The sequence below is a fragment of the Dermacentor andersoni genome, chromosome 3, assembly GCF_023375885.2.
Source record: "Dermacentor andersoni chromosome 3, qqDerAnde1_hic_scaffold, whole genome shotgun sequence".
Lineage (NCBI taxonomy): Eukaryota > Metazoa > Arthropoda > Arachnida > Ixodida > Ixodidae > Dermacentor > Dermacentor andersoni.
The window spans coordinates 57,248,310-57,265,271 of NC_092816.1; the positions used below are offsets into that span (position 1 = coordinate 57,248,310).

The following is a 16,962-nucleotide window of genomic DNA, read 5'->3' on the forward strand; positions in this document are numbered from 1 at the left end:
TGTGTTTATCTCCATTGCTTGCCTTTTTTATTGTTATGCACCCAACCGTAGCGACCACTTGTCAAGCAGTGCATCTAGAATGACTGTATTTCTCATTTAACAAATCTATTTTAAGTAGGTTATAGAAAACGAAAACAACAGTGTGACGGTCATACTAAGAGTGCATGTGCCATTATCCATGTCATTTCTTCCCTTCCAAATAATCGAAAATAAGTCATTGTTTCTTCTATATTATGTGGGGGGAAGAAACGACACTAAAAGGGTTAAGGATGCATAAAAATTAAAGGGCCTTCAATCCATGAGAACAATGTTTTATTATGAAGCAAGTTCAAGGTTCTCAAAGGTCTGCACGGATCTTTACGAGCAAAACAATTTCATACCAGTGCATTAGTATCACTGAAACCAGTTGAATCATAGTAGGAATCAAAAAAGCACATAATAATTGCATAATTTCAATTCCTCAGAAAAGGCTAAATGCATTACATAGCAATAGTAAATAGCCACTCAAATTCTCTTTAAGTGTTCAGCACAATAAACGCGAATAAACTGAAACATTACATGCTATGAGAGCAAGTATTGAAATAACAATAATAAACAAAACCCAATCCCAAATTTTATTTAGTGTGCTGAAACGAACTCCCACAACTGATTTAGTAAAGAGCAGTTAAACACTTCAATGCTGAAAGAAGTGCTTGTCTGCAACAAATAACTTAAACATCATAATAATGAAAAGTGAAGCCTTACAATGTTTCATCCTAGTATAGAACTACAGGCGTACACATATGCTGAGCTTCAATGAAAAAACTAAGGAAAACATGAAAAGCAAGAAGGAACAATAAGGAGTGCACACAACTCAGCACTGCTGCACTGCACATGTCAGGTGCACTTGTGGTGGCAAGGTGCCTATTGAGGTGGCTTTTATGCCCAAAGGTTTGACGGTAGAAGTGGCACTGAAACAGCCTCTCGCTTATGTGGGTTGTGCATGTGTCAGTTCAGTGTGAACTTCTGCAAGTAACTCTGAGGACATGAAGAGCCCTGACATGGCATCTCCTTGAGTGGATACACAGGTGATCCTTCACTACGAACTTTGTGTGTATGAGCGCTTGTCGGTTCAGTGCAGACTTCCACGAAAAGTTCTCAGGACATGAAGGACCCTGAAACAGCCTCTCACATTAGTGGAAGTGAAGTTCAGTGCGAACTTCCATGAGTACATCCAAGTACATGAAGAGCACTGGCATGGCCTCTGGCTGAGTGGATGTACACGTGGTCTTTCAGTAAAAACTTTTGAGGATTGCTGAGGACATGCAGGGCACGGAAATGGCCGCCGCATGTGTGGATCGCGACTGTTGGTTTAATGCAGACTTCCACATGAAGTTCTCAGGACATGAACAGCTCTGAAACAGTCTCTCACATTAGTGGAAGTGCAGATGAACCTTCCATGTCGACTTTTGGGAGAAGCTTTGAGGGCATAAAGGGCACTGAAATGGCTTCTCTCTTGTGTGGGTGCGCAGGTGTTCGTTCAGAGCATTCTTCTGGGAGAAGCTCAGAGGGCATGCAAGGCACTGATATGGCCTCTCACCTGTGTGAGTGTGCAGGTGTCGGTTCAGAGTACTCTTTTGTGTGAAGCTTCGAGGGCACGAAGGGCATTGAAATGGCTTCTCACCTGTGTGGGTGCGCAGGTGCTGGTTCAGATGACTCTTTTGTGAGAAGCTCTGAGGGCACGAAGGGCATTGAAATGGCTTCTCGCCTGTGTGGGTGCGCAGGTGCTGGTTCAAATAACTCCTTCGTGAGAAGCTCTGAGGGCACGAAGGGCATTGAAATGGCTTCTCACCTGTGTGGGTGCGCAAATGTTGGTTCAAAGTATTTTTCTTTGAGAAGCTCTGAGGGCACGACGGGCACTGAAATGGCTTCTCACCTGTGTGGGTGCACAGGTGATGGTTCAGGTTACTCTTTCGTGAGAAGCGTTGAGGGCAGGCAGGGAAATGGCCTCTCGCCGGTGTGGGTGCACAGGTGCTGGTTCAGAATACTCTTTTGTGAGAAGCTCTGAGGACAGGCAGGGCACTGAAATGACCTCTCGCCGGTGTGGGTGTACATGTGCTGGTTCAGAGTACTCTTTTGTGAGAAGCTCTGAGGGCATGAAGGGCATTGAAATGGCTTCTTTCCTGTGTGGGTGTGCAGGTGTTGGTTCAGATGACTCTTTTGTGAGAAGCTCTGAGGGCACAAAGGGCATTGAAATGGCTTAGCGCCTGTGTGAATTCGCAGGTGTTTGTTCAGAGTACTCTTTCGTGAGAAGCTCTGAGGGCACGAAGGGCATTGAAATGGCTTTTCGCCTGTGTGGGTGCGCAGGTGTTGGTTCAGAGTACTCTTTCGTGAGAAGCTCTGAGGGCACGAAGGGCATTGAAATGGCTTCTCGCCTGTGTGGGTCCACAGGTGTTCCTTCAATGTAGACTTCACCGTGAAGCTCCTAGCGCATAAATGGCAATGAAATGGCATGTCTTCTCTGTGGATGCACAAGTGTTGCTTTAGAATAACTTTTTGTGGGAAGCTCTCAGCATGAAGGGCACAGAAATTGCCTTTTGGCTGTGTGAGTATGCAGGTGTTGCTTCAGCTTGAACGTTCGCGAGAAGCTCCGAGGGCACAAATGGAATTCAAACACACACTGGCCTACATGGATCCTCGTGAGCACTTCAGATCACAGTTTATTCACCTCATAGACACAGGAGTTACAGCGCTGGCGGTATCCTTCATGTAACTGTACCATCTGTATTTGCTGGACAGCTGGAATGCTTCAATGCTGCACCAAGAAAACAAGACAGGTTACCGAGTAATATTTTTCACTTAAATATAAAAATATAATAATAAAATGCCAAAGAAATAAAATTACATAGATAGTAGTGGTAAAGATCAGCCTTTTCTTCATTCAATGTCTCGGTAGTGATTTCAGATCAAATCAGAGCACAGCAGGTCAACCATTTTGATTTGGAAAATATAAATATATTTTTATGATTGCTCAATGGCCAAGTTTATGAATTTACACAAATGTTTGCTTAAATAATTTTTAACTGTAAGTATAGTGAGAAGACTAGGAGCATGGTATTAGTTCAAGCTGCCATAGCAGTCAAATACGACAGCCCAAACATTCAGTAATACCATCATAGGCCTGATGACCTAATTAAGAACAGCAGTACTTCATCTCGAACTAGGTTTCACGGTATTGTCTGTTGTGGTAGATAGTTACATTCCTGAAATTTATTTATAAATGCTGCCGACTCACTTGAGTCCAAGGAGGAATGAATATACAGAAAATGCAATCAAAGGACAAAAGCACAAACACTGGAAAACAACATAAATCACAAATATGACAACATATCTACTTTCAACAACGATCCTAGGCTATTCATTCCATTCTTTGTCTTAGAAAAAATTACTATTTATAAGCATTATTCAAGCACATAGCTCCTGTATCATTCTACTGTGGTACTGATAAATGCTGGCACAAGAAGCAGGACACAGGTAAAATTATTTCATAATGCTGGACTCTGTTGTACACTAAATGCAAGAGTTGTAGCCTGTCTAGCGTGTCTTCCCTGTTGCTATTCAAGATGGAAAGTACTCAGCATCTGCGATACACTATCAGTTTTTCTGCAGAAATTGCAGATGAACCTAACTGCTATTTGCTGTAATAATTCTAATTTAACAATATTTTATTGGCATATGGATCCCGCAATGCTTATGCATATTCATAGCTAGGTCTGACAGCATAGCGAACGCCCCTATACATTTACCTATATAGGGGCTCCTTTGAAATTGTGACAAAGGTCCATAAACTTCTGAGAGCACTCACTCAAATGTTTTCAATATACTCGTCCCACCTCACATGTTCTGTTAGAATTACATCGAGGTACTAATAGGTAGAAACATTGTTAGGTGTTGGCGCCAATAAAATATGGAAAGCGTAAAGGTGTCTCCTTGCTGCTTATTTTCATAACACAGCACTAATTAATGTTAAAGCTCATTTCCTACCCTTCACACCAGTGGCAAATCTTATCAAGGTTATTTCTGAGCTATTTCGTCAGCTTGTGATTTAACTACTGTGTACAATACATCCACCCATATTTGCTATGTCATTGACTACTAGGAACAGAAAAGGTCCCAAGAATGACTCCTATCCTGTGCTACACCTGACGTGAAAAGAAATACCTCAAATACGATTGCCGACTTTGATGTACTGAACACTGTTTTCAATATAGGCTCTGATAAAATGCACAGATTTCGTGTCCATTTAACTGCGTAAAGCTTACATGGAGCTTTATGTTCAGGCACTTAATCAAAGGCATTGGCAAAATCTAAAAAATCCTGCCTCTATTTGTTCCCTGTTATTAACTGCTAAGTCGTTATATGAGGCAATAAGCTGTGACAGTAAAAGCCTTCCATAAAACCATGCTGGACTCGAAACAGCATGTTGTCTTCATCTAGGTATTTTTAGGGTGCCAACACATCACATGCTCTAACCTATTGCTGCAAAGTTGGGTCAGTGAGACTGGATGATGACTTTGCACGTTTAGGAGATGCACCAGCAATGTATTTGGCAATGAATGGGTGGACACGCAATATGCTGTATGGCCAACAATAGTATATACTTTGCGAATACTTGACCGGCAGTTTCGCAGAGGATATATTCTTGTTGAAGACAAAGAGCCAAGCCAATAAATGTTCCACAGTGGCCTGCAGCAGCATTCATTGGATGATACGTCACAAATCTCTCCCAATGGCGCCGACTGTTCTTACGATGAGCCAATTATCGCTTGCGAAACCCATCCGTTCACTACAACTTTGAATTGAAACCATAAAGCAGTCCTTTAGGGCACCAGTTGGAGTGCTAGAGTATAGTCGAGGCAGTGGAGCACGGTTTATGCTACGTTGACGAGAAAACGTAAAGTACCTTGTGCAGTGATGGAACAGCCATTTGACCTTCTGGCGCAGATCTTAGCACCAGCAAGAACCTGATTTTGCGCAGCAACTAGCACTTCTGGCACAGTGTCGAACATATGTCAATCTTTCTTTCTTTTATTTAGATTATTCAAGGCAAATTCGGCAAAACCATATGATGTAATTTTAACTGAAATAGGCAATTGATATATCTGACGCCAGTTTATGCGCATAAATAAGGCATTCGGGATAAAAAGAACCCAACTTTTAAAATAATGGTCAGCCCTTTGCATACATAATGGTATAAGGCTGTTTATTGATGGTATTGCTCAGCATTTATTAATAATTGGAAAGTTTCCTCGTCAGCAGGTACTGACAATATTAACTCTAAATTACTAAAGAATGCTGTCTCTGGGCAGGTTTTTATTCCATATTTTTCATCAATCTGTAATGACTTGTCAGATTCCACAAGATTGGAAACTGCCAATCATACCAACCTTCAAAGACGTCAACAAAAACATGGCTGAAAACCAGCAGCTGATATTGTTGACGTATATATGCTGTAAAATGATGGAACATTATGCCACGGTACCACGGGAGGGACAAAGACGACGATCGACAAAGACGACGACGAGACACGACGTAAGAGACGACGTAGTGGGGCTAACCTAACGTTCGGCCATACTGGTTTTACCGGTCATATCTTCTGCAGAGTAATCACGGTCCCATTTAACCTTACATCTTTGCTCGTTTCATTTTTGGTGGAGGTGCTAGGTATTGCAAAAGACGGAACTCCACAGCGGGCTTGTCCTCGGCCGTTCTACCATGCTGACAGACGGCCAGGCCTTGCGAGCATCACTGTCGGGTCCCATCGGATGTGTGTAGTGACGCGTTCGTATATGCCAAGCCATTCTTCGATGTTGACTTTGTCGGTGCTGTTACTAGAGAAGGTGCCGGGGTCGCGCGGATGGGTGAAGATGACAGACGGTGGCGGTGTCGCGGATGCTGATGGCCCGGGTGCACCAGGTGCTGACGCCATGCACGGCAAAAGTTCTGGGAATTTGAGAGCATGGGAATTTTGACAGACGAGAACAGTTTAGAAAAACTCAATGTTTCTATCAGTCCTTGTACTGTTTCAAAGCAAAGTTGGATTTGACGGGGGTCGCTATGAGGTAGCCTTCTCGTGGAAAGATTGTGAGTAGCTAGACAGCAATCAAAGATAAGCTTTAAAGCGAGTTTAATAGGGATTTCGCTGGGAATATGGATCAACCATTAAAATTTTTATGAGGGCATGCCTTGCTGAATGTATACCGGAAAGAAGTGGTTCGCCATGTCTTGTATTCATTACATTCCACATCATGCTGTCGTACGTAGTGAGTCAACAACTACAAGAGTATGGATGATCTTCGAAGAGTCAGCATATAGACCTCACTTGTGTCATCGAACAAATGCTTAGAAAAAGGACCTAATCTTCCGACTGACTTTGTTGCTCCTCTCACACGTTTTTGGATTAATCATTAAAAGCCTTGCTACAGATGAATAGCAAGAAAGAAGAAAGAGGTACTGTGCAATGAGTTGAGAATAATCAGACACCTCTTTAGGACTGCGAAAAGCCTATTCATGCTAAACTTTATTCTGGGGCAACACATGATATCTGTGTAAGGCCTACTATAAGCGACAGCCAGGCTATTGGACTATTAGCTCAATCTTTCCATGTACTTGGCCTTCGCATTAGACATGCAACAGAGGAAGAAGCACGACAACTGTACGGAGAAGTTAACGCCCCGATTGAGTCGATGGGCATGCGGCTGAGGAAATGGCCATCGCAGTCTCACCATGAGCTAATTGTTGCAGCCAATGAAACCGCCATTCCTGCTCAAAATAATATGGGACCCTGTGACACAAGTTTTGACAGTTGCCTCAGGATCTGCGCTTGGGTTTCTCCAGACAGAACGCAAACCATGTAAGAGGTCTGTTCTGTAGACAGTATCGAGAATATTTGACTCCCTTGGAATGGCTGCACATTTCAGTATTTAAGCGAAGCCACTGTTTTAAGAGCTGTGACAATGAAAAATTGGTTGAGACAGCGAGCCGCAAGAACTGCAGAAAGTGGGGAAACTAGTGCTCAGAGCCGCATCGTATTCATACAACAAGGGACAGCCTGGGCATGAGCCCAGGCTGTCCCTTGTTGGGTGAATGCTGAGCCAGGAAATTAAACCGTTCAAGTGCAGATGTCTTGTAGTACCAACAAGAAAGCTTATGTAGCCTGCACATTTTTTCAGGTATATTGAACATGAGTGCATGTCCGCTGTGCTTGTGTAGTGGCCAAATCAAGAGTACCAAATATAAAGATCCTGCCACCGAGACTGCAACTTTCTTGGTACATTGCTAGAAGCCAAGTTGGTGAAGTTCATGGTTAGCTCCCTCAAGGCATAAAATAGGTCTAACCTTTTAGAACCAATTCTACAGTCACGCTGCATTGCATCAGAGGATCACCATTCCAATGGCAGCATTTCGTTGGCCAGCAGAGTGTTTCAAATTCAATGCAACTCTCGCAAAACAAGTGCATTGTTCAACAGTACTGCTCTCAAAGGAGGTTTGAGTGGAAGCTTATTGCAGAAAAGGCAGCATTGTAGGGAGGCTTTTGGGAGAGGATGTTAAGAACTGCAGTTCCAGCCTCCAGAAGGTTCTCAGCAAGGTGAAGCTGATGCCTCAAGAATTTGGGATAATGTTGTATAAGGTAAAGGTAGTAATGAAATGCAGGCTCCTCACTTAAACGTCATCGTTGCCAGAGAAAATGAAAGTGGTTACACCAGCCCATTTCTCTAATGGTAAGGGACTCAAAGGCTTTCTCTATCACAAAGACACAGACATTTCAGTTCCAAAATCCAGTGACGAGAAGATGCTGTCATGGCACAGTTCGTTGAGCAATCTTGGAAAACATGGCAGAGAAAGCACCTACTGAGCCGCCATTCTGCACACCATGCAAGTGTTCAAGCTCAAGCTTCGAACAATCTAAATGATGGAGCGTGTGCTTGTTTATCAAGAGTAAGCATCATGACTGCTGTGGAAGACTGGGCAGATCACAGAGGTACATTGAGGACATGATCAGAACATAAATATCTGTTGAATTAAGCTTTCAAACAACTCAGTAGCACACAGACCTGTCCAGCATTTTCTTTAATTGAGCTTTTGTCGACTCAGCAGAGTCAAACTACATGGTTTTCAGAGGCAGAGGACAGTGAAGGGTTTTGCTGCTTCTTGCACAAGCATAACCATCAGCTGTAAGAAAACTAAGAACAGGGACAGCATCCGCCATGAACTCTCTCATGGAAAACATGGAAGGACTCTGGTATTATGGTTGATTTACTTGAAAATTTATTCCCGCAATGGCCATGATCATATTTTGCACCCTCTCCCCTTCAAGAATGACAGAATATCTGACTGAATTAAAGAATTACCATACTTAAGAACAGCAAGTCTGCAGAACTAATTGCACGAAATGTGTCATGGACGCTACTCAAGCTACAAAAAGCCTGTCTAAAAGTGTACCTGAAATCAGTGTAGAGAACATTCAGATAGAATGAGCCACTGCTTTTTACTAAAACAAGACTTTAGCTTCTTCGTCCAGCTTTTCTAGAACTTACATTATAGCTGCCCCATTCTAGGCCTTACGCTAACATTGAATTAAAAGGATATCAGCACCGTACAGTCAAAATGAGGACAATTGTCCTCATTTTTGTAGAGCACTGCTTAAGCAGTGCTCTACAATCATTGTCATTATGTGCTGATGAAAAGAACTTCATTTAGGACCACTTCCACAACTGGGAAAGCTACATGCTTGACTATGAAGGTACAGACGCCAGCTCTATCCAATACACTGATGTTCAGCGGGCGTTGGACAGTCATGGCAGCTGCTGGCACTCCACTGATGTATGAACAGAGTGGCTGAGAGGCATAATCCTGGACTGCCAATCTGTTGACTGTGAATTAATGTCCTTCCAGAAGAATGGGAACATTTCGTTCTTTGCAGTTTCCTTGCAAAAGATTTTGGGATAATAGTGACGGGCAGGCGGAGACACCACTAAAGATCAAAACAAGCAGGGGAGTTCTATATCTCCTTGCATATTAACATTTTGTACAGGGCAGCCTGCTTAAGATGAATTTTCACACACGTCACTTGAGAAATAAACTACACTGCAAGCTGCAGAACTGCTGGCACTGTAGTTGCAGCAATGAAGGCACGGAATCATAAAATAATTTTTAGCACTTCCTTCAAAACTTAAATAGCTGATGAAAAGTGTCGCAACAGGTGCCATTGAATGACAATAAAGTTAAACCTCGATAAAGCAAGGGCCGTAAGATCGGCAATTTATTTCGTTAGATCAAAATTTAGCTAAATTGAAATTCAACCTTTTCGCAAAGTAATGTTGCCAACCGATTCTTTTTTACTCTTAAGGGGCGTAACGATTGAACTTGATTCATTCCCATTCTCCCTTTTCCCTAACATACACCAGCGTGCCATCAACTTGCCTAATAAAGTTTTTTTCCATTACATTATATTTGCAGTAAAATCGTCTGATAGGTTTCACGTTATTTCTCTGGGAATTTGTCGTTTTCTTTCAGTGTGTCGAGGGCAGCTTCTCTGAACTTCAGTCATGGAGAGCGACCTCTGTGTGGTATCCCGAAACGAGTGGCGAAGGGTAGCGCTGAGCTTAGCGTCACCTATTACTACCCAATACTCCCTCCCTCCCCTCCTCTGGCTTCTAGATTGGATTGCCGCGGCTCGCTACGTGCTTGCGCGCGCTTTTCCGAGCGCAGATTGGTGTGCGCCTGGTTTCTGCAGTAGGCTTTTATACGATCGCTTGTCGCTGCTTTTCTTTCCTCTGGATTGATTCGGCGTGGCTTGGTGCAGGTGCACAGACTTGGTGTGCGCCTGCTGTTTGCACTGGGCTTTTAACACATCGCTCGCTGCTCGCGCTTATATATAAAGAAGTGAGCGTCGTTTAACGCGGAAGTGCTGCACCGCGGGCGTACCGTGTAAGCGCGCAGCAATGACGGGAAGCATTGCGCAAACACGTAGCAAGTCGCGCCAATCCAATACAGAAAAAGGGGGGGGGGGAGGGGAGTGTTACGTTTCGCCTACGACGGGACGCCGGGGCTTCGTTCAAAGCGGCGGACATTTTGGCCCGTTCAGCGCCGCCGATACGCCTCCCCGCCAAGCGCGTCTTGGCATGTTTCAATGCCACGTGTCTTCAAGTGTGCGTGTGTGCATGTTGGTGCCCACGCTTGTCAAAGCGCGGCAGCCGGGGAGAGGAGCTCCCCAAGTGTGAAGCGAGGAGGTCTGACCGGCACCGGCCCGGCGGATGCGTCACTACACTCGTCTCAACCTGTCTCTCAGCGTGTCCGTGCCCCGTCACGTGCGCCTCTATCGAGGCGTTCCTTCTTTTCCTCAGCTGCCCCCGGACGCCAAGAGAGAGGCTCCGATTTCTTCGGTTGAGTAACGTGCTCTCCAATCTCTCCACTTCGGTCGACCTGACCGGCCGCTCTTTTGCGATGCTAGAATAAACAAATTGTTCTGTTAGCAGTCGACTCATGCTTTGCCAGGACCTTCAGATGTTTCCAGTTGTGCCCCAGGCCGCCAGGCCAACGCTACCCTTGGGGCTTGCGACCCATTTGCAACAACGGGTGTCAGCGCTGAGTTTCCAACAGGAGTAATAGGTGACACTAAAGGTTTGTTCGATTCAGAAAAAGGTGCACGGCACAACAAACAAAAAGGTGCAGAGGGTGCCAGTTATGGTGTGCCGGGCTGCACCCACTTGCTGCAGGGTTGAAGGGTGCACTGCACCGCGGCGACACCTTGCCTTGCACCTTGCCTTTCATTCGTACACGGGTGTGCAGGGTGCACCCCTGCACCTCGGGGAATCAAAGGCCTAGGCGCAGCGCACTGTGAACAAGTGCAGAAGGTGCAGAGAAACTTGGCTGTATCGAATAGACCTTAAGCTCAGCGTTACCGCGGCGAAGTCCTTTATATCGCACCGATCGAGATCGCTTGCACGATGCTAACTAGCCTTGCTCACAGGCGAGAGGCTGTTGCATATAGGCAAGGCGTTTAGTACTAGTACTGCCTCTACCGGTACTCACGCTTGTCATTTTGCAGACGAGGTAGGGAGCATTGGTCTTCGAAACAGCAGAAACAACCCAGCCGCACACACGAAATCCGGTCACAGAACACCTATACAAACTTAGAGAAGGGAAACTGTACCTTCCACAGTGCTACGGAAATAAGCATAGCGGTGGCGTCGTGAACTAAAGTATGCGACCACAGGTGGCGCTGTACAACAGGAAACGGAAACGGGGTTTTGCACACGCTTCACCAGGTGTTCTGTGGCTTTACTGGGTTTCTGGCTGCTGCGCCTCGTTCGTGCTCCCGCCAGTTTAGTTGCTGTGTAGCAAACGTAGCGCCTACATATTAATGTAGGCGCTACGTTTGCCACACAGCAACCAAACTGGCGGGAGCACGATCGAGGCGCAGCAGAATACATGTAGCGCTGAGTCATATCGAGTTAAGGCACACTCTAAACTGACTTTTAAGGGCATCCCGAGCGGTTTTTCGTTTATTACGCCGCCGTTACCCTGAGTTAAATTGTGCCGCCGCGCTCCAGCTGTTGCATTTCGTGTAGGGCTACTGACAGAGTGCGGTTTCCAGGTGGCACGATGGCCTCGACTGGAATAAACGCACACGACACCAAAGATTGAGTAAGCCTGAAAATATTTTATTTGCATTTTACAAGTACAACAAAAAGCACACGTCTACGCATCCACACAAACGCGGTTCAAGAAATGGCTCATTAATAAGAGTAGCACAAACGCACAAGAAAGAAGACCTAAGCTACAAAACGTACGGTCGGCTGCTAAGTATAATAATTTCCCTGTCACCGCGTGTCACTTTTATACAGCATCTTTACAGCACTACCAGGCCGGGTAGTTTGGCGGAAAGAACGCAACCGCTTATACGGCCGTCAGCTGCCTCTTCCTTACGGGTGTCATAATTATCCTAATCTCCGCATCAACGTCGTGCAAGTTCGCATACAGGTATCTGTATCTGAACCATATGTGCCAGCTTAATACACGTGTAGTGAAATTATGATAACCACTGCGTCTTATCAAACGTATTGGTTTTACAAATGCGCATTACAGCTGACGGAACGACATACTGTAAGTGAAGCACAAGAGAGCAAGGACAAAAGGAGGATACAACACTTGAAGAAATGAAGAATTAGTAGGCATACAGCAAACAAGCGATGACGGAGAACACACAATGATGCATCGGGTGTTCTGTGACATCGGTTTGCGTACTTGCGGTGTTATGGAGATCAACGGCATAAAAACGTACCTTCAAGCGTACTCCCTCAACCTCTGCCGCATTCATTATGATAATCAACGCCTAAACAAAATGAGGCACTATTCTTTGGGAAGAGTAGACCTTTTTACAGCAAGTCTATGTAATGACTCGCAGACGAAACCAGCATGCTTTCGAAAATGTTTTACCGCCGTAGTATTCGAACGCCAACGGCCAGGAAACACATCGATACCAATAGGCTGTCGGCTGTCGGTGGTTAATCGAGCACAAAAACCTTGACGCTATGACTAAAAAGCAGCTTCAACAATAAAATATTTAAAAAATCAACTGCCTATTTGCCTGAGGTAAAAAAGCATCCTTAGACACCTCGATTGTTCATGTCAATGGTTTGTGTAAATTAAAAAATTCAGCATGTTCAGCGCCCCTAGCAGAGAAAGCACAAATTAAAGTAGTCGACCAAATTACAGTAGCTTCACTTACGCGCTTACGCTGAAACGCGCCTCGATTGATTTTTCGCCCTCTGTGGCCATTTGTTGAACTTGAGAGTGTGCGGGGCCTGATCCGGTATCGAAACACGCGCACATTCGGCGCGATTGGTGCCGATGTTGATGGACTATTCCATCTGGGAGGGAGCCCTCCCCCACTTCCATTTTCTTACTCCATACAATCCTCGGCCCAGACGTGTAGAGAGGCGTAGACTAATAGGTAGCGTCGAAAACATGCGTGCGCCTAAATCACTGAACACCTATATGTTGTACAATGGTCGCACGAAAATCCCTCATGTGACCTGATCCTAGATGCACTGCACATAACACCGTTTCATCTGTCACAATAACTAATTTTCTACTAAAACAGCACGTAAAAAGCTGTTTTAGCGTTATTATTACACCAAAGCTTGTTTTGTTTACCTACGAGAACTTGTTGTTGCATGTAGATTATATGAGACTTTAAAAGTATCACCGGGCCGCTGAAGTTGGAGAACAGACAACAATATTCGTGCTCGCTTTGGAACAGTTTGTTGTCTGTTGCTTTTCTTCGCTTGGTTATGCATCGCAGATGAGTAAACTTCACTGGAAGATGTAATAAACATAAATGGAAACATTTTATGAAGATTTTACTTTAAAAACGCGTTATTTGTCTAGCCTTATCCACGTTTTAGACGAAGTCTTTTACAACATCAGCCAACACAAGCCCCGCAGACACATATAATAGGTGTCTGGGCATATACTACAGTTACAGTGCCTAGTACTACAGTGAACTACATTCCATACACCACATATACTGTGGTGTATGGAATGGGGCAATGTGTCTCCGTACGGAACTGGGAACGCTTCTTCGATGACGCCAAACCGTGGTGCCTAGCGCGCGAAATTTAAACATGTTGTGCAAAACTTCTGCATTTGTAAACCAAAACGCTCTCAAAACACGACTGAAATACTTATAATTTGCAAAAAAAAAAAAATAATAATGCGAACTGTTAAGATGCAACAGTAACGGCGTCTATGCTTGCACGCTTCCGACCAGAGATCATGCAGTGTTCCTGATCGTTTGCTCAGCCAACGGCTCGGCGTTTCGGTTGCAGAAGACAGACAAACACTCGTCTGCGCGTTCCGTTCGGTAAGTACGCGTATATTTTTAGTATTTCGAAATACACGAGCATGAAAAACCGAGAAAGAGCACCTCCACTGTGCCTGGTCGGTTGCACGGGATTCCTTTCATTTTGTATCGGCCAGAAAAACGGTCGCCATGTTTCACTCAAGAAAAAAAAAATATATGCTCTGTGACGAATGCAGCCGCTTACGTTTAGATATTTCTCTCCGTGAAAGGGCGGCGAAGGGCAAGAATACAGCCCATGCTCTCTATGTGCCCGATCTAAAGCAGCTCGGAGTTGTTGTGATCGTTATGCAGGAACCTCAATGCACGCGCGCGCACACACACACACGCACACACAAAGTACATTTGCAAACCTAGCGCTTGCCGTGCGCATAAAGTATGTGCGAATGCGGCAAGAAAAACCACAGCAAGCAATCGGCGAGCTCCAAACGTACATGAATGACCTCCGCGATAACCATGCATAGCTGTCAATCCCGGAGGCCCTGTGTTGCACAATTAGTTTTTTTTCCTCTTGCCAACAATGACTCCAGGCTGCAGCGACAGATGGCGCTGCAGTAGACCGGCATGCTCCAGCACTCCCGGCCGTCATCGCAAGAAGAGGCATGTCGGGCACGTTTTCGCCCCCGAACGACACACTGCCCTATTCCAGTACACCATAGCACAGCTGCATAGTCCGGATCTGGCATGTCGGGCTGGTCCTGGCGTCATCCCACATTCCAAAAAGCGTTATGCGTAGACACTACAATGCGCATCAAGTTACGATCAAGCCACTATCCTTTTCGACTCACCCTCGCACCCAAAACACATATACCGCTACCCACGTCTGTCATCGTTATTGCCACATGAGGCAGTGGCATGACAAAAACACCAAATTGGGTGCTCGCGGCGTAAAATGCGCCAGTACAAATTCGCGATATACCCTGCGCCAACACTGCACTCGTTGAGCTCCAAAATCGGGCGGCGCGCGCTGCGCGATTTCGGAGGCCATTTTGTAAGCTGAATTTGCCGCTACCGACGTTGCTCTGCGGCCGCTCTTTCGCGCGGCTCACGATTTCACTGGGCCTTAGTGTTGGCCTTAAATAAAGTTTTTTTTTTTTTTTGCCTTCCTTCAGAGGTGCGTTACGCATGTAATTCAGCCATTTGGGCATCTGCGCCCGCGGCAGTTTTTATAGGAGGAGGAATAAACTTTATTATTAGAAATGAGCCGACAGTAAAATCGTCCGAGGGGGGCGGCGTCCCTAGTCCAGGATGCCGTGGGCAGGCCTGAGCCGATAGCTTGGCCCTGCTCACCAGGCGATGCTGGTCTTCAGGGCTCGAGCTTGTCAGCTGGGCCTCCCACTGCTCGACGGTTGGTCCGGTGATGGGCGGTGTCGATGGGTTTTGTTGACATTCCCATACCATGTGGTAGAGCAGAAGGCGCATTTGTGAGAATAGCTCGTAGGATACATGGCGTGTAGCAGGGTGCCATGCGGGAATGTGCCGGCCTGTAGTTTTCGGAAGATCACCGCCTCTTGTCAGCTTGGGATGCGGGGGTGGATAGATCATCCTACCCAGTCTGTAGTGGCTCAGGATATCGGCGTATCTTTTCGGGACGCTATCTTGTTGGTCTACCGGTGCTCGTGAACCCGGTGGGATGGCCCGGAGAATGTGATCTCGGGCAGCGGCATTAGCCGCTACATTACCCGCCAGGGACTCGTGTCCCGGGTCCCAGACAATGCACAGTTCTGGAAAATTGTCTCGTTTTTCGAGGATGCTCAGGGCTTAATTGTTGGAAATGCGGCCCTTTTGGTAATTTCTACATGCTTTTTGTGAGTCGGTGATGATTGTGATTTGATCTTCCTCTCGCTGGCCCGTAGTGGCCGCCAGGCCTATCGCCGTTTCTTCCGCGCTGTCGATGTCTGGAGTGCTTACCGAGGCCGCTGCTACCTCTTGTCCTTGGCCGTTGATCACGCTGATAGCGTGGGCCGCTCTGTTCTTGTACTTTGCCACGTCGGTGTATCGTACTTCTCCTTGTTTTGGTCCTTCGTAGGCCTTACGTAGAGCTTTCACTCTCGCTCGCCTCCTTTCTCTGTGGTATTCAGGGTGCATGTTTCTCGGGATGCTGGCCACCGTGATCTTCTCCCTCAGGGGTAGAGGAATCCGCTGTTTTGTGGACTCATATTGTGGACTCGAGGTTTAAAAATACATGGCGTTCTATGGGCTATAAGTTATGTTCAATACTTTGTTATATATAAAATTTTGTTATACTGAAGTTCGTTGTAGTGCTTGCTTATACGTCCTCTTTTGTGTTCCATCGTCGTGACAGTATCGTTTCCCAGTGATGAATTACTGTCTTGCAATATCCATCCAACAGCAACGTTTGCCCTCTGCTTACACTGTTCTTGGTGCATGCCTACTAAGTGCCCCTAGCAAGTACCTACTAAATGTTTTCTCTTTTCCTGTGGTCCAGTAAACACGGCCGAGTGAAAGCGGAACAAAGCGGAACAAGCAAAGGGACACTTCTTATTGCCCGACGACACCCTTGTACCTGAATTGCGCTCACCGACTCCTGGTGGGTCTCCAGAGGCTGAAGTGCTGTTCAGCCAGTTTCATTTGTTGGCCGGTAATCCCAGTCTTGACAGGGCATCGACACTCATGCACCACAGTAGGGAGGAGACTGCATCTAGTCTCATCCTCAACGCACAAGCCCTCTAAACACCACTGGCAACGGCGAACGTAGCCAGCAGCAAACCGACAGCAGCAGGTATGTGGCGTTGAAGAAGTGCCTTGGTTTCGTTTTTTATGCGAAGCATATTACTAGAGCTCAACCCAGCTCCTCAGGCGCGGCGGTGTCGCCATATGGTGTCGCCTTCAATACCACGTGACACCGTGACGTCACGACAGAGGAGAAACGGGGCTCCAACTCGCGCCGTCGCTCGCGGCGTCGCCTTGAAGGCTGACCACGTGACACCGTGACGTCACGACAGAGGAGAAACGGGGCTCCAACTCGCGCCGTCGCTCGCGGCGTCGCGGCGGTATATAAGCAGCTGCGCTTGTTTCTAGGTGGCTTTGGCTCA

The 16,962-nt window shown here is 46.0% G+C and overlaps 1 pseudogene; it reads right to left on the minus strand.

Annotated features, from left to right (window-relative positions):
- Positions 1-295: 295 nt before the first annotated feature.
- On the minus strand, positions 296-11,158 carry LOC140216352 (uncharacterized; annotated as a pseudogene).
- Between the last annotated feature and the right edge of the window lie 5,804 nt (positions 11,159-16,962).